The sequence below is a fragment of the Bufo gargarizans genome, unplaced genomic scaffold (assembly GCF_014858855.1).
Source record: "Bufo gargarizans isolate SCDJY-AF-19 unplaced genomic scaffold, ASM1485885v1 original_scaffold_1062_pilon, whole genome shotgun sequence".
Lineage (NCBI taxonomy): Eukaryota > Metazoa > Chordata > Amphibia > Anura > Bufonidae > Bufo > Bufo gargarizans.
Window position 1 is genome coordinate 115,763 of NW_025334220.1, and position 19,603 is coordinate 135,365.

The following is a 19,603-nucleotide window of genomic DNA, read 5'->3' on the forward strand; positions in this document are numbered from 1 at the left end:
GTATAGACCCTGTATATAGAGGCTCCCTGTATATATATATATATATATATATATATATATCCTCCATGTGGATGTATAGACCCTGTATATAGAGGCTCCCTGTATATATATATATCCTTCATGTGGATGTATAGATCCTGTATATAGAGGCTCCCTGTATATATATATAACCTTCATGTGGATGTATAGACCCTGTATATAGAGGCTCCATGTATATATATGTGTATCTATAGACCCTGTGAATAGAGGCTCCCTGTATATACACTGAGCAAAAATATAAATGTAACACTTCCGGTTTTGCTCCCATTTTGCATGAACTGAACTCAAAGATCTGAGACATTTTCTACATTCACAAAAGACCCATTACTGTCAGATATTGTCCACAATCTGTCTAGATCTGTGTCAGTGAGCGCTTCTCCTTTGCCGAGATAATCCATCCCACCTCACAGGTGCTGATTAGACAGCACGAATATTGCACAGTGTGCCTTAGACTGCCCACAATAAAAGGCCACTCTGAAATGTGCACAGTTTTGCCTTACGGGGGGAAGGGTCAGAAAACCAGTCAGTATCTGGTGTGGCCACCATTTGCCTCACGCAGTGCAACACATCTCCGTCGCATAGAGTTGATCAGGTTGTTGATTGTGGCCTGTGGAATGTTGGTCCACTCCTCTTCTGTGCGAAGTTACGCCGATCCAGAGCATCCCAAGCATGCTCAATGGGTGACATGTCCGGTGAGTATGCTGGCCATGCAAGAACTGGGATGTTTTCAGCTTCCAGGAATTGTGTACAGATCCTCGCAATATGGGGCCGTGCATTATCCTGCTGCACCATGAGGTGATGGTCATGGATGAACGGCACAACAATGGGCCCCAGGATCTCCTCACGGTATCTCTATGCATTCAAAATGCCATCAATAAAATGCACCTGTGTTCGTTGTCCATAACATACACCTGCCCATACCATAACCCCACCGCCACCATGGGCCACTCTATCCACACAACGCCACACACGCCGTCTGCCATCTGCCCTGAACAGTGAAAACCGTGACTCATCCGTGAACAGAACGCCTCTCCAACGTGCCAGGCGCCATAGAATGTGAGCATTTGCCCACTCAAGTCGGTTATGACGAAGAACTGCAGTCAGGTACAGACCCCGATGAGGACGACGAGCATGCAGATGAGGTTTCTGACAGTTTGTGCAGAAATTCTTTGGTTATGCAAACCGATTGTTGCTGCCGCTGTCCGGGTGGCTGGTCTCAGACGATGATGGAGGTGAACATGCTGGATGTGGAGGTCCTGGGCTGGGGTGGTTACACGTGGTCTGCGGTTGTGAGGCCGGTTGGATGTACTGTCAAATTCTCTGAAACTCCTTTGGAGACGGCTTATGGTAGAGAAATGAACATTCATTGCACGGACAACAGCTCTGGTAGACATGACTTACTAGGATGGAAGATCCCTTCAGTCATCCTCAATACCTTCCTACTTACCCCTCCCTTCTACCCAAAATTAAGACACAAGGATACATTCTTGGAGAAAGAGGCCTTCACGGCCCAATTTATTAAACAGTACATATTCACCAACTTTTCCAATAATAATAATGAACACAGAAAACATATCAAAATGTAACAACATTCCGAACCTAGTAATAGAATAATAGGATCCTAGAAGGCAACGAGGCAAGCCATTCTCTTCACTCTTCCCCTCCACTTGTCATACCACCTTACCCTTGGCCGCGGTCACCGACCCAAGGGCACCACATCCTCCAAATTATCGATCCATCTACCCCAGTGGGCCCATTTTGCCCAAACAGGGGCCCCATCCACCAGCTTACCAATGCACGCTCCAACTTGTCATGCCTATTAAGCCTTGCATTGCCTTCCAGGACCCTCCATTAACATGCCACAAACGACCAAAGGCGACACCTCACCTATGGGCGTCCTGCCACACCCTCAGGGCTGTCTCCAAGCCCTACTGAAGCCCCAAAGCCCACATGTCAGTACCCACATCGTTGAGATGAACCCTGTCATCCCTCAGGAACTGAGGCAAGGCAGCCTCCGATTCCTTTTTTGGCGCACCACTATTCCACTATGACGCCGCACAAAGTGCCCCACTTCCTTATTTAGCTTTGCCCTTGCCCTATAAATCCGGCCCACCGACCACGCGAAACACCAAGCTCTCCAAGCAACACCTCCGACCACATCACCAACAACCCAGGAAAATCACAGCATAACCGCAACAAGTCCAGTTTAATATCCCGAATCACCTCTCTAGAACTACGAACCCCTAAATCGTTACCGCCCACATGCAACACCAAAATATCCAGTGCTCTGTCAAATGAAACCGAAGCATAAAATTCCTGAAGCACCCGTCCCCATAAGAGCCCCCGCAAACCAATCCATCGCACTTGCAATTCATCTGGTCGGAAACCCAATTGCCTTCCGTTCCTCCGTACGTCCGCACGCAACACTCCCCAATGAACGTAAGAATGTCCAAGAATCTACGCCAAGCACGGTGATGAACCTACAACAAAACAATTAGACTAAACAACTGAATATCACCAACAACTGGAACAACGCAATACCGATCACAACACAGAAAACAGCATGTGAGGGCGAATATACGAATGATAACACACCGATTCCCAACGCCCTATCCGCTTGATAGCTTCCTCGCCCAAACCCCATCTAGCCGCCTCAGTCGCAGCACCAATCCTGAAAGAATGAGACACAAACTCCTGTGCCGGGTATCCGGCGGCAGACAGGCATTTTCTAAATACCTAGTATCACCAAAATACTTCTCAATAACAATGAGAAAAACATATGTGAGCACCAACTCAGAACATCCGATAAACAACAACACACATATACGTAAATCACAAAGTATTTTATTAATTAGTCACATAAAGGACAAAACCATAGACAATAATAAATATGCTGAGTAATAGCAGTAATGTGGCAGCACTGCGGATCAGCGCCCCACCTAGGTTACACAAAGTGGAAACATCCCCTAAGCGCACGTCACCTGCTAGTCTGGGCAAGCCTAATGGCTGCAGCGAGATCGATTATCTCATACACAGGCCAGATGGAAACGTGAGCTTTAAGTAATGATACAATTGTTAACATGCCAGCCGCATCGTAAGTATGAATGGATGCAGTGTGTGGATAAATGATCCACAACAGCGGACTTAGTAAAGTGCAACGTGCATCCGGCATATAAGAAGTCACAACCGGCATGAAAAACACACATAAATTAAAGTAGAGGGGAACCAACCTTGGGACTTTGGTGAGCGCACCCATTTTCTAAATACTGCCACAAATTGAAAACGGGACAAAGCCGATCCATCCCGATGCATCAATAACGAACCTGGAACATCAGGCCTAACCCTCAAAAATTCCTAATCAGACACAAGACCGACCCACTCAAAGCTCGCAACACAATACTCACCACCTTGCCCTCCTGGTCAGTCTTAGACCTGCGCAACACACACCGCAACCCCACTTCAACAAAGGAAATGTCCTCACGCAACAAGCTGCCCCCACCAAACCGACTACTAGCCACCAACTCCGAGACCCGAAACGGCACCGAAAAAGGCCAAAGAAAAAGGGGCTCTAAACAGACTTACCTCAAACGCCGGCGAACACACCACACTAGCTTGCTCCCACAACTTCTGCAACACAGCAAACGGGACCGGCCGGCGAGAGTCCTGTCTTACAACAATACGATGATAGCCTTTTAAGGCCTGGCGCACCAAAAAACTCTTAGACACATCAGGCCAACCCCGCAACCGCAACCAAAAAGCTACAGCTGCTACCCTTTTGGAGGCTACAGAAAAAGACACACCCGAACTGAAAGACAACCCCACATAATACAACAACGAATGAAAATCCTCCCCCACCATGCAGCCCACCACCTGATCAATTAACCGCTCCCACTGAGTCCACACAGATGCATAAGCCGACCACGTACCCCTACTCACCGACCTCCCGATCAGATCTGAGGAGACCCCAAGGCCACGCTCCACAGCCACTGAGGACAAGGCAGACCCTTCGCGTCTGGCACCAGCCTGCGAAAACGATCCCACTGAGAACAAGAAAGTGAGTCAGCAATAGAATTGTCAACACCAGGAACATGCACAGCCACAAAACAAGCATTCAACCTCAAACCCCTAAGAAATAAGTGGCGCAGCAGGCGCAACACTGGAGGGGAATTGCAGACTGACTATTAACTGCTTGCACCACCCCCAAATTATCGCAACAGAAAAAAACGCTCCCAAACCTCTAAGTCTGCCCTCACTTCAGCTGACAACCGCAAAAAATGTAAAGGTACCGTGACCCCAGCAGTAGCCATGGCCAAGCGTCTACAAAAAACCTGACCCATCGGCAAGATCCTACAAGCGAAATGTAATTTTCCTAAGACGGACTGTACCCGCCGAAGCTGCACTTTTCTAGCCTTACGCAGGAAAACCTCCTCACTCAACAAATCCCCTACTTTTTTGTCCGGTAATCGACATTCCATTGCCACACTATCAATTACAATACCTAAAAACTTGACAGTCGTAGCAGGCCCTTCGGTTTTCTCGGGCGCCAACGACACCCCGAACCTGGTGGCCACCCTTTCCATCGTTCGCAACAAAACCGAGCAAACCTATGATCCAGCCGGTCCCAAAAACAAAAAATCATCGAGATAATGCAACACTGAATTCCAGCCCGCTTCCTGCTTCACCACCCACTCCAAAAAAGAACTACATGTTTCAATGAACACGAAATAGCGCATCCCATCGGTAAGCAACAATCAACATAATACTGCCCCTCCCACTTAAAACCAAGTAAATGAAAACTATCCAGGTGAATGGGCAGTAAACGGAACGCTGCCTCAATATCCGTTTTTGCCAACAAGGCCGCCTGTCCAAAACGACGCACCCAACAAACCGCCTTATCAAAAGATGTGTACGACACTAAACATAACTCATCGCTGATACCATCATCCCCGCGGGAAAAGACAGGTGATGAATAAGCCTAAACTTGCCTGACTTCTTCTTAGGAACCAACCCCAGCGGGGAAACCCACAAATCTTCAACAAACGGGCCCACTATCCTCCCCACAGCAACCTCTTTCCCAATCTTCTCCGCAACTACCTCCGGCCGTCGCAATGCGGAAGCCAGATTGCGAGCAGCGACCTCCACCTGAACTGACACACACGGGAACACAAAACCGTCCCTAAAACCCCTCAACAACAACTCCGCAGCCTCCTTATTTGGGTATGTCTTTAGCCACGGTACCATCTCTTCCAACGATACGGGAGTCGCCCCCTTTGTGCACAGCCTCAAATCCTCTACCTTTTCCCCGCTTAAAACACTGCGACAAGCTGTGGGACCCCCCGCAACCTAAACATTCGTGCTTGAACCGGCAATCGGCAAGGTATTTACAGTAACCCTCGTTATACTGCCAACAGCACCACTTTCTATTCCCGGTATTGAACTCTGACGCCGAGGAACCCCCGGCCCCAGACCGAAAGGGCTGGTTAACACCCTTTGGAGCCGACATCAGCCGCATCCATAGACCGATGTCCTTGTGGTCCCACCTGATACTCAACCGCACCGCTTTTCTCTGTCTAAACTGTTCGTCGTACCGGAGCCATGCCACCCCACCATATGTCCTATATGCCTCCCCAATCGCATCCATAAAACAAAATAAGGCAGAACAATTCTCCGGCGCCTTCTCACCCACCACACTCGCAAAAATCGCGAAAGCCTGAAGCCAGTTCAAAAATGTCAGTGGAATCAACCTATACCGCCGCTTCTCTTCCTCCTCCTCCTTTTTACTTTCATCCGGCTTCCCCCTATCCAAATTAAACTTTTCAAGCAGAAGCAACGAGAATATCTCAACATACTCGTCCTTCCAAATTTTTTCCCTAACCTCAGCCTTCAAATGCGCCCCCAAAGTTCTCTTCAAAACAGACATAAACCTCCCCTTTCGCAGAGTCCGCCAGCCTGACGTCTTCCCCCGTCCTGACTCTGGTACCCCCACACGCCGCCGCTTCACCCGCCAAAGCACCCGCCGTGACAGCCGGCGTGCCCTCAACGTTATCCATACTAGCACATACTCCTGTGCCCACCACTGGCGCAGGCGCCCACACCTCCGCCGGGGACACCCCAGTACCAGAACCCAAGCGCGCCAACAGTGATAGCATACCTGACAAAAACTACCGCGCTAACCCTTCAGACCCAGACCCCCCCCAACCCCGACCTAACACATATCTGACACAAATATCGCTCACCTGGCTGTCCCTGGGTTGTCCTCCCAGCAGCCACCGAACGCCCCATAGATCCTCCTGTCAACGATCCGCTCTGTGCCGATGATGTGGAAGGAACGGCTCCCGCCGCGTCCTCAAGGCCGCCGTCCGCCTCCCCTTCATCTTGACTAACTTCGCCTTCTTCCAAGGCCTGGTAGTATAGGGAACCCCGGCCAATGTCATCCTGGCCTGGTTGCAAATCAGACGTGTCAGGGAATCTGGGCCCACCTCCAGCTGGCCGCTAACATTGCGCATACCCGCCGTCTTTCAAACTTCGTGGAAACACCGGCTCCTCGGCCTGAAAGCCGATAGCCACATCGATCTCTGCCACTGCCATCTCCCCCCCCCTGCTGCACTGTGGGCAGAGCAAAGCCTGCATCCACAGCCAGCGCATGAACCTAAGATCCTTGGCCTGCAATACCGCCGGTATTGTATTCCTACGCCGAACAGATGGAGACTGCCGCCGGCCAGAAGATGCAGGCCGCGACGCGCCAACTTATGCAAATGTTTATGTACGATCTCTAGAGGAACACTGGATCTATGTATCTCCCCACTTCAGGTTTGTTCTGTCGTGGTGGAGATACATAGATGACATTTTCCTAATATAGACTGGAACAATGGAGGCACTAGTGGAGTTTCATTGCTTTCTAAATTCAATTGATGAACACATTAGGTTTACTTTGGCAGCGTCTACAGAAAGGGCACCGTTTTTAGATACACAGGTATATATTAAGGAGGGGATGGTACATACTGATTTGAACATTAAACAAACAGATAAGAATACATTGCTACATTTTTCGAGTTGCCACCCAAGAAGGATGGTTAACTCGTTGCTGTATAGTCAGATGTTGAGAGTGAGGAGGATTGTGGATGTGGAAGAACATGCTGATCAAGCGTTAACAGGGATGGAGAGTTTCTTCTTAGAAAGAGGATTCCCTAAGAATCTTGTACAAAAACAGTCGAGCTAAACAAAGGTCCAGAGATGATTTAATGACACCAGGAGTTAGACCAAAATGTGATAGAATAATGTTTGTGACAACATCTAATGAATTGAGTCCTTCTATTGAACAGATTGGGAGAAGATATTGGGGTGTACTGAAGAACAGCTATCCTCAAATAGCTGGCTTCAGGGATCCACCAATGATGTCATATAAAAGATCCAGGAGTATTGAGGATAGGATTGTTAAAGCAGAAGTACCCGGACCTAGGGGTTTATCTCAAGCCCAAAAGTACCGGGTGTTTTCCTTGTCTAGGATGTGATGCATAAAGGCTCGGCTTCCATACATCCTGAGACAGAAGAAAGGTTTGAGATTAAGCATTATCTTACATGTGATTCCTTCCTCCAAATTACTGTATGTGGGAGAAACTACCTGTGATAAACCATTAGAAACAAGAGAAAGGATCTACCAGTAGCCAAACATTTTGTAGATAAGGAACATAAAGAGCATGAATGGAGATTTATGATATTGGATCAGGTGTTGATGCCCAAAAGAGGGGCTGATAGATCATCTATTTTGAAGAAAGATGAGTTAAGATGGATTTTCCGTCTAAATACATTAAAACCAAAAGGTCTCAGTGTAGACTTCAGAGTTACAGCGGGTATAATAAATTGAGGTACCCTCGATATAGACCCTTGTCATTTCTTCATTCACGTCATTGTAAAAAGTGAATTATTGGTAATATTTTTATTTAACTTTGATTTATTGCCCTTAGACAAGATGGCGTGCGGCATTGCTGAGTGCGTGGGCTGTTGGCGCATGCGCTCTGTGAGGAGTGGTGTGCTGGCGTCCGCTTGCGGTGCGGCTTGCGTTTCCTGAAGGATCGCAACGTCTGCACATAGGGACCTCGGCTGCTGAAGGATCCTGGACCTCTTTGTCGGAGAGTTTAGGCCATGAGCATTCCAGGAACAGTGGACAGAAATGAGTAATTTAAATAACAGTCGAGACCAAGTCACAGATAATGTCCAACAGTTTAACAAAATATACAGCGACTTAAAAAGATTAAAATAGACAAATCGCCAGGGCCAGATGGCATACACCCCCATATCCTAAGGGAATTAAGTAATCTCATAGCCAGACCCTTATTTCTGATATTTGCAGACTCTATATTGACAGGGAATGTCCCACAGGATTGGCATGGCAAATGTGGTGCCAATATTCAAAAAGGGTCCAAAAACAGAGCCCGGAAACTATAGACCGGTAAGGTTTTCTGAGAGATGCTATCTTGGAGCACCTCAACGAAAATAAGCAAATAACGCCATATCAGCATGGCTTCATGAGGGATCGGTCATGTCAGACTAATTTAATCAGTGATATGAGGAGGTAAGTTCTAGACTTGACAGCGGCGAATCAATGGATGTCGTGTATCTGGACTTCTCCAAAGCATCTGACACTGTACCACATAAAAGGTTAGTATATAAAATGAGAATGCTCGGACTGGGAGAAAACGTCTGTATGTGGGTAACAGTCACTAGTGGGGTACATCAGGGGTCAGTACTGGTGTGGTCACTGTCACTAGTGGGGTACCTCGGGGGGTCAGTACTGGAGGGGTCACTGTCACTAGTGGGGTACCTCAGGGGTCAGTACTGGAGGGGTCACTGTCACTAGTGGGGTACCACAGGGGTCAGTACTGGAGGGGTCACTGTCACTAGTGGGGTACCTCAGGGGTCAGTACTGGAGGGGTCACTGTCACTAGTGGGGTACCTCAGGGGTCAGTACTGGAGGGGTCACTGTCACTAGTGGGGTACCTCAGGGGTCAGTACTGGAGGGGTCACTGTCACTAGTGGGGTACCACAGGGGTCAGTATTGGGCCCTATCCTCTTCAATATATTTATTAATGATCTTGTAGAAGGCTTGCATAGTAAAGTATCAATTTTTGCAGATGACATTAAACTCTGTAAAGCAATAGACATGGAAGAGGACAGTATACTGTATATATACTACAGAGGACAGTGTACTGTATATATACTACAGAGCACAGTATACTGTATATATACTACAGAGGACAGTATACTGTATATATATATACTACAGAGGACAGTATACTGTATATATATACTACAGAGGACAGTATACTGTATATACACTACAGAGGACAGTATACTGTATATACACTACAGAGGACAGTATACTGTATATATACTACAGAGGACAGTGTACTGTATATATACTACAGAGGACAGTATACTGTATATATATACTACAGAGGACAGTATACTGTATATATACTACAGAGCACAGTATACTGTATATATACTACAGAGGACAGTATACTGTATATATACTACAGAGGACAGTGTACTGTATATATACTACAGAGGACAGTATACTGTATATACACTACAGAGGGCAGTATACTGTATATATACTACAGAGGACAGTATACTGTATATATACACTACAGAGGACAGCATACTATATATATATATATATATATTTATACTACAGAGGACAGTATACTGTATATATACATACTACAAAGGAGAGTATACTGTATATATACTACAGAGGACAGTATACTATATATACTACAGAGGACAGTATACTATATATATATATATACACTACAGAGGACAGTATATACTACAGAGGACAGTATACTGATTATATACTACAGAAGACAGTACACTGTATATATACTACAGAGGACAGTATACTGCTACAGATGGATCTGGATAGATTGGGCAGATAAGTGGCAGATCAGGTTTAACACTGACAAATGTAAGGTTCTGCACATAGGAAGGAATAATGCAAGTCACCCGTACATACTAAATGGTAAAACACTGGGTAAAACTGACATGGAAAAGGACCTAGGAATTTTAGTGAACAGCAAACTAAGCTGTAGAAACCAGTGTCAGGCAGCTGCTGCCAAGGCCAAAAAGATAATAGGGGCATCAAAAGGGGCATAGATGGCGGTGATAAGAACATAGTCCTGCCACTTTACACATAACTGGTCAGACCACACATGGAGGACTGTGTACAGTTCTGGGCTCCTGTAACCAAGGCAGACATAGCAGAGCTGGAGAGGGTCCAGAGGAGGGCAACTAAAGTAATAACTGGAATGGGGCAACTACAGTACCCTGAAAGATTATCAACATTAGGGTTATTCACTTTAGGAAAAAGATGACTGAGGGGAGATCTAATAACTATGTATAAATATATCAGGGGTCAGTACAGAGATCACTCCCATCATCTATTTATCCCCAGGACTGTGACGAGGGGACATCCTCTGCGTCTGGAGGAAAGAAGGTTTGTACACAAACATAGAAGAGGATTCTTTACGGTAAGAGCAGTGAGACTATGGACTCTTTACGGTAAGAGCAGTGAGACTATGGACTCTGTACTGTAAGAGCAGTGAGACTATGGACTCTATACTGTAAGAGCAGTGAGACTATGGGCTCTTTACTGTAAGAGCAGTGAGACTATGGACTCTTTACTGTAAGAGCAGTGAGACTATGGACTCTATACTGTAAGAGCAGTGAGACTATGGACTCTATACTGTAAGAGCAGTGAGACTATGGACTCTATACTGTAAGAGCGGCGAGACTATGGACTCTTTACTGTAAGAGCAGTGAGACTATGGACTCTTTACTGTAAGAGCAGTGAGACTATGGACTCTTTACTGTAAGAGCAGTGAGACTATGGACTCTTTACTGTAAGAGCGGTGAGACTATGGACTCTTTACTGTAAGAGCAGTGAGACTATGGACTCTTTACTGTAAGAGCAGTGAGACTATGGACACTATACTGTAAGAGCAGTGAGACCATGGACTCTATACTGTAAGAGCAGTGAGACTATGGACTCTATACTGTAAGAGCAGTGAGACTATGGACTCTATACTGTAAGAGCAGTGAGACTATGGACTGTATACTGTAAGAGCGGTGAGACTATGGACTCTTTACTGTAAGAGCGGTGAGACTATGGACTCTATACTGTAAGAGCAGTGAGACTATGGACTCTGTACTGTAAGAGCGGTGAGACTATGGACTCTGTACTGTAAGAGCAGTGAGACTATGGACTCTTTACTGTAAGAGCAGTGAGACTATGGACTCTTTACTGTAAGAGCAGTGAGACCATGGACTCTTTACTGTAAGAGCAGTGAGACTATGGACTCTTTACTGTAAGAGCAGTAAGACTATGGACTCTTTACTGTAAGAGCAGTGAGACTATGGACTATTTACTGTAAGAGCAGTGAGACCATGGACTCTTTACTGTAAAAGCAGTGAGACCATGGACTCTTTACTGTAAAAGCAGTGAGACTATGGACTCTTTACTATAAGAGCAGTGAGACTATGGACTCCTTATGGTAAAAGCAGTGAGACCATGGACTCTTTACTGTAAAAGCAGCGAGACTATGGACTCTTTACTGTAAGAGCAGTGAGACTATGGACTCTTTACTGTAAGAGCAGTGAGACTATGGACTCTTTACTGTAAGAGCAGTGAGACTATGGACTCTTTACTGTAAGAGCAGTGAGACTATGGACTCTATACTGTAAGAGCAGTGAGACTATGGACTCTCTACTGTAAAAGCAGTGAGACTATGGAACTCTTTACGGTAAGAGCAGTGAGACTATGGACTCTATACTGTAAGAGCAGTGAGACTATGGACTCTTTACGGTAAGAGCAGTGAGACTATGGACTCTATACTGTAAGAGCAGTGAGACTATGGGCTCTTTACTGTAAGAGCAGTGAGACTATGGACTCTGTACTGTAAGAGCAGTGAGACTGTGGACTCTTTACTGTAAGAGCAGTGAGACTATGGACTCTTTACTGTAAGAGCAGTGAGACTATGGACTCTTTACTATAAGAGCAGTGAGACTATGGACTCCTTATGGTTAAAGCAGTGAGACTATGGACTCTTTACTGTAAGAGCAGTGAGACTATGGACTCTTTACTGTAAGAGCAGTGAGACTATGGACTCTTTACTGTAAGAGCAGTGAGACTATGGACTCTCTACTGTAAAAGCAGTGAGACTATGGAACTCTTTACGGTAAGAGCAGTGAGACTATGGACTCTATACTGTAAGAGCAGTGAGACTATGGGCTCTATACTGTAAGAGCGGTGAGACTATGGACTCTATACTGTAAGAGCAGTGAGACTATGGACTCTATACTGTAAGAGCAGTGAGACTATGGACTCTTTACTGTAAGAGCAGTGAGACTATGGACTCTATACTGTAAGAGCAGTGAGACTATGGACTCTATACTGTAAGAGCAGTGAGACTATGGACTCTTTACTGTAAGAGCAGTGAGACTATGGACTCTTTACTGTAAGAGCAGTGAGACTATGGACTCTATACTGTAAGAGCAGTGAGACTATGGACTCTATACTGTAAGAGCAGTGAGACTATGGACTCTTTACGGTAAGAGCAGTGAGACTATGGAGCTCTCTGCCTGAGGAGGTGGTGATGGTAAGTACAGTAAAGGAATTTAAGAGGGGCCTGGATGCATTTCTGGAGTGTAATAATATTACAGGCTATAGCTACTAGAGAGGGGTCATTGATCCAGGGAGTTATTCTGATTTCTGATTGGAGTCGGGAAGGAATTTTTTTATTCCCCTAAAGTGGGGAAAATTGGCTTCTACCTCACAGGTTTTTTTTTTCCTTCCTTTGGATCAACTTGCAGGATGACAGGCCGAACTGGATGGACAAATGTCTTTTTTGGCCTTATGTACTATGTTACTATGTTACATCCTGGCGCAGTTTAAGTCCATTCTACTTGCCGTGGATTTTTTGTGTGACTCCTGCCCACAGCAGTTAACGTTAGCCTCTAAGGCTATAGCCCTCTCTTCAGTGGGTAGGAGGCTACTATGGCTAAAGCCTTGGATGGGAGATAATGCCTCCAAGTATAATTTATGCAGCCTCTCTTACGAGCCAGGAAGGCTTTTTGGGGCCGAACTGGACCACATTATGGAAGGTCTTGCCGATAAAAAAGGTAAATGCCTCCCTCAAACCCCTAGGGCTAGGGGTAGGCAGGGTAGAGGGTCCAGATCCTTTCAGGGCCAATCCAGGCCTCAGCGATGCCGTGGGTCCAGGAAGAGAGAATCATATAGGACAATAAGGCTGACCAGTGACGGCCCTCCCCTTCCACCAGATCCAGTCATAAATTTGACTCCTATTCTTTCAGACCTCCCAGTCAGAGGCCGTTTAACTTTTTTTTCTAAATACCTGGACAGAGTTTGTTCCAGATCCCTGGGTCCTGAATATAATAAGGACAGGGTACAGGATAGAATTTCTTTCTGTTCCCCCAGAAAAATGTGTTTTGACAAAACTACTTCCCCGCGAGAAGCAAGTGGAGTCTATACTGGAATACAGGCAGAAAGGGGCCTTGGAGGAGGTTCCTCCAGAAGACATTGGGTCTGGCATTTATTCGCCAGTTTTTCTGGTTCCCAAGGCCACAGGAGGTTGGCGCATAATCATAGATCTCCACTACCTCAACCGATTCATAAAAAATAGGCGCTTATGGATGGAGTCCATAAAATCGGTAATCAGCATCCTAAGCCCTGGGGACCTGATGGTTACACTGGATCTAAAGGATGCCTATCTTCACCCCCTGTGAGCCAGGCCCACAGGAAGTATCTATGAGTGGCAGTGAGTCTCAGGGGGACGGTGAAGCATTTTCAGTTTGCCACTCTTCCCTTTGGCATCACAACCGCGCCTTACATCTTCACCAAAGTGGTAATAGCTGTAGTAGCTCCCCTCAGATTGAGAGGCCTGGAGATCATTCCATATCTGGACGATTGGCTCCTCAAAACCCACTCGGTAGAGACTCTTCATCTTCTGCAGGCTCAGTCCTTCCTCCAGCGCTTGGGCTGGATTATCAATTGGCAGAAGTCAGAGATTTCTCCCTCCACTACCAGGAGGTTTCTGGGGTTCATAATAGATTCTGCCAACATGACGCTCTACCTTTCTCTGGAAAGGAAGTTACGCATTTCCAAGACTGCAGATCAACTTATGGTTCCTCGCCGGGTAACTATCAGAGTACTGATGAGGATGTTAGGCCTAATGTCAGCAGCCGTGAATGCGGTTCCTTGGGCCTTGTGGCATATTCGCCCTCTTCAACCGGAAGTTTTGAGTCTATGGGATCGATCTCCCAGAGGGCTAGAGACAAAGTGCTCCCTGTCATCTCTAGCCCACCGCTCGCTGAAGTGGTGGAAACAGGTCAAAGATGGGAGGTCATTGATCCAACAAGGTTGGATCCTGTTGATGACAGATGCATCCCTTCTAGGCTGGGGTGCACATCTAGAGGAACTTCAAGTTCAAGGATCCTGGAGCCCTCAAGAGTGTTTGATGTCATCCAATCTAAGAGAACTCAGAGCAATCCGGATGGCTCTCTTTTATTTTTTTTCCCCTTATCAGAAACAAGGCTGTAAGGGTTCGCTCGGACAATTTTACTGCAGTATCCTACATCAACAGACAGGGAGGAACAAGGTCTCAGTGTCTACTCTCAGAAGTAGGTCTAATTCTGTCTTGAGCAGAGCAGAATCTTTCCCACCTCTCAACAGTCCACATTCGGGGGTCCCTGAATGTGGTTGCAGACCAGCTCAGCAGAGGAGTCCCAGCTCTAGGAGAAATGTCTCTGAATCGGGAGATCTTTCATCAGATCACTCTCTGGTGGGGTCACCCAGACATAGATCTCATGGCGACAAGACTCAATACCAAAGTGGAAACGTTCTGTTCCCTGTATCGGGAGGACAACCCCTTGGCCTTATACGCTCTGTCAATTCCATGGAAGTTCAGGCTGGCCTACATCTTTCCTCCCATCGCCATGATACCCAGGGTATTGATGAAGATTCGGCAGGACCAAGCCTCTGTAATAGCCGTGATTCCATTCTGGCCCAGGAGGTCTTGGTTTACCCTGCTCATGCAGATGAGCCGAGGGCAATAATGGAAGCTTCCCCCAATGCAGAACCTGGTGTCCCGGGGCAATTACCCTTCTAGAGCCTGAAGGGCTATCAGGAGCGGTCTTAATAACGATGTCTCATTCCAGAGCTCCTGCAACAGTTAAGGCCTACGCCAGGGTAAAGCGTATTTTTCCTCTATGGTGTGCATCTCATCAAATACCATCTCAAGGTCCTCCAGTATCTGCTATTCTCCAGTTCATGCAGGATGGACTAGATAAGGGCCTCAGCCCTTCTACACTCAAGGTACAGATCTCAGCCCTGTCTGCTGCCTTTGGCAGATCTTTACATCAAGACCCTCTGATTAAGAGGTTCCTTAAAGGAGCCCTACGTCTTAAGCATAGCACTTTTAGACCTATACTGCAGTGGGATCTCTCAGTGGTGCTTAAAGAGGACCTTTCACTTGTATAAACTATGTGAACGGAGTATGCTGCCATATAGAGCGGCGCCCGGGGATCTCCCTGCACTTACTATTATCCCCGGGCGCCGCTCCGTTCTCCCGTTATAGGCTCCGGTACCTTTGCTCCTTAAGTTATAGTAGGCGGGTTTTCCCTTGTCCTGTGGGCGTCTCCTTCTCCTAGGCTGCAGCGCTGGCCAATTGCAGCGCACAGCTCACAGCCTGGGAGAAAAAAACCTCCCAGGCTGTGAGCTGTGCGCTGCGATTGGCCAGCGCTGCAGCCTAGGAGAAGGAGACGCCCACAGGACAAGGGAAAACCCGCCTACTATAACTTAAGGAGCAAAGGTACCGGAGCCTATAACGGGAGAACGGAGCGGCGCCCGGGGATAATAGTAAGTGCAGGGAGATCCCCGGGCGCCGCTCTATATGGCAGCATACTCCGTTCACATAGTTTATACAAGTGAAAGGTCCTCTTTAAAGGATTGAGTGGTCCTCCCTTTGAACCCCTGGAAGAGGTGGACTTTAAGTTTTTATCCATGAAGGTAACCTTTTTTTGGGCCGTAACTTCGGCCAAACGCATTTCAGAGCTTCAGGCTTTTTCGGCATATGAGCCATACACTTTATTTTTACTGGACAGAGTCCTTTTATGTTTCTTACCCACCTTTTTGCCTAAGGCGCCCACTGTGCCCAACATTAATCAAGTTGTGTCTTTTCCTGTGTTATGTTCCTCTTCTTCCTCTGCAGAAGAAACTTCCCTCCATACTCTGGATGTGGCCAGATGTTTGAGAGTCTACATTGAGAGATACCGGGAGTTCAGAAGGTCAGAAAATCTTCTTATCCTGTTCTTTGGCAGGAATAAAGGGACGAAGGCCTCTAAGCCTACTCTAAGTAGATGGATCAGAGAGGCCATCAGAGAATCTTTTGCTTCCCAAGATAGGCCTCCTGCCTTTGTCACTGCTCACTCCACCCGAGCAGTCTCTACTAGTTGGGCCGAAAGGTCTCTTATTCCTCTGGAACAGATCTGTTCCGCGGCCTCCTGGAGCTCACATTCTACCTTTGTAAAGCATTATAGACTCAACCTCAGGGGATCAGAAGACACTGCCTTTGGGCGGTCTGTTTTGAATTCCATTCAGCATTGAAGTCCCTACCCTTTAGGCTAACTTCTTGCTAAGTCCCCACATGTGCTGCTGGTTAGGACGTAAGGGAAGCGTTAATTTCTTAACGATAATTTGCTTTCCCTTAGTCCTAACAGCAGCACACAAATATCCCTCCCTTATGTGTATGGGGGGTTTGGCCTCTTATAGTGAGGTAATGGGGGCGTGGATTTATTTGATTACTTTACTTCATTAAATATTCCGTCTGTCCTACCAGTTTCACTGGGGCGGATAAACCCCACATGTGCTGCTGTGAGGACTAAGGGAAAACAAATTATCGTTAAGAAATTAACGCATATAACCTTCATGTGGATGTATAGACCCTGTATATAGAGGCTCCCTGTATATATATATATCCTCCATGTGGATGTATAGACCCTGTATATAGAGGCTCCCTGTATATATATATATATCCTCCATGTGGATGTATAGACCCTGTATATAGAGGCTTAATGTATATATATAACCTTTATGTGGATGTATAGACCCTGTATATAGAGGCTCCCTGTATATATATATATATCCTCCATGTGGATGTATAGACCCTGTATATAGAGGCTCAATGTATATATATAACCTTCATGTATATGTATAGACCCTGTATATAGAGGCTCCCTGTATATATATAACCTTTATGTGGATGTATAGACCCTGTATATAGAGGCTCCCTGTATATATATATCCTCCATGTGGATGTATAGACCCTGTATATAGAGGCTCCATGTATATATATAACCTTCATGTATATGTATAGACCCTGTATATAGAGGCTCAATGTATATATATAACCTTCATGTGTATGTATAGACCCTGTATATAGAGGCTCAATGTATATATATAACCTTTATGTATATGTATAGACCCTGTATATAGAGGCTCCATGTATATATATAACCTTCATGTGTATGTATAGACCCTGTATATAGAGGCTCAATGTATATATATATATATATATCCTTCATGTGGATGTACAGACCCTGTATATAGAGGCTCAATGTATATATATATATATCCTTCATGTGGATGTACAGACCCTGTATATAGAGGCTCCCTGTATATATATATATATATCCTCCATGTGGATGTATAGACCCTGTATATAGAGGCTCCCTGTATATATATAAACTTCATGTGGATGTATAGACCCTGTATATAGAGGCTCAATGTATATATATAACCTTCATGTATATGTATAGACCCTGTATATAGAGGCTCAATGGATATATATAACCTTCATGTGGATGTATAGACCCTGTATATAGAGGCTCCATGTATATATATAACCTTCATGTGGATGTATAGACCCTATATATAGAGGCTCCCTGTATATATATAACCTTCATGTGGATGTATAGACCCTGTATATAGAGGCTCAATGTATATATATAACCTTCATGTGGATGTATAGACCCTGTATATAGAGGCTCCCTGTATATATATATATATATAAAACTTATATGTGGATGTATAGACCCTGTATATAGAGGCTCCCTTTATATAAGTGAAAATTTACCCACCTGAAATTTTCCTTTCCTGTAGTCCTACGGCAGCACAAATACATAGGGGTTTTATTCCCCTCAGTACAACCCGAAGAGACAGGTTACCAAACTTAATAAAAAAAACTAAATCAACCAATCACACGCCAGGTCCACCCCTAAGACCCTGACACCAGAGAAGCCTCCTTGTATTATAATAAAGCAAAAAAAAATTACATTATTAAGGGAGGGAAAGTTGTGCTGCCTAAGGACTACAGGAAACAGAAATTTCAGGTGGGTAAATTTTCACTTTTCCTGGACGTCCTACGGCAGCACATAATACATATGGAATTTGAAAATCAAAAATTAATGGGGGGGGGGTATAGAAGATGCTAACTCCAACACTCTTTTCTCAAAAGTAGAGCCCTCTGCCTGCATCAGCTCCAGCTGATTATATTTAATGATGAAGGCGGAATTCGAGGACCAGGTTGCCGCCGAGCAGATGTGGTGAAGGGACACCTGCGCTAGATCTGCCCATGAAGATGCCGTTGATCTGGTTGAGTGACCTTGACGTTAAGGCGACACTGAACTTCCTTCCATCTTTCTACTGTACTGTGTATCCATCTTGCTCGCTCTGTTACTCTTATTCGGACCATGATGCTGAATGAACAGATTCTCCGCTGATCTAAACTGTTCTGTCTTCTCTAGATAACACGAGATAGCTCTTCTTACATCTAACAGATACAGTGATGCCTGTTCTTCTCCAACAGGATCTGGACATAGCACAGGTAAGGTGATGTCTTGTTTATAATATTATAACTGGAGGCCACCTTTGGAAGGGATCCAGGCATTGTTTGAAGAACCAGACAGTGACCCAGGTCTCTGAGATATGGATCCCAGATAGACAGAGCTTGGAGCTTACTTATTCTTCTTACAGACACAAGAAAGAAAGAATGTCTTTAAGGTCATCAAGTGCAGAGATGCTTGCTGTAAAGGCTCAAAAGGCGAGTTGGAGAACACCAACAAAACAAGAGAAAGGTCCAAGGAAGGAAGCAGAGAATGAACCGCTGGATTAGCGATCTTTAGGGCTCTGAAAAACGACTTTACCAGGCAGATATTGGCGAATAATCCCTGAAGCTGAGTGTCTATGGCTGTAAACTGTAACTTCAGATTCTTGAACTTGAGGCCTTTACTGAAACCATCTTGCAAGAACTGAAGAATGGCGGTTATAGCTTTAGGATCCCAAGATTGCCCGGTACACCTTGAAGATCTTCCAGACTCTATTATAGGTTTTAATGGCTGTAGGTCTTCTGGAGGCTAGAATTGTGCTGACAACCTCAGAGGAGAGGCCTAACTAATAAGGTTTGCCGCTTAGCCTCCAGGCCGTTAG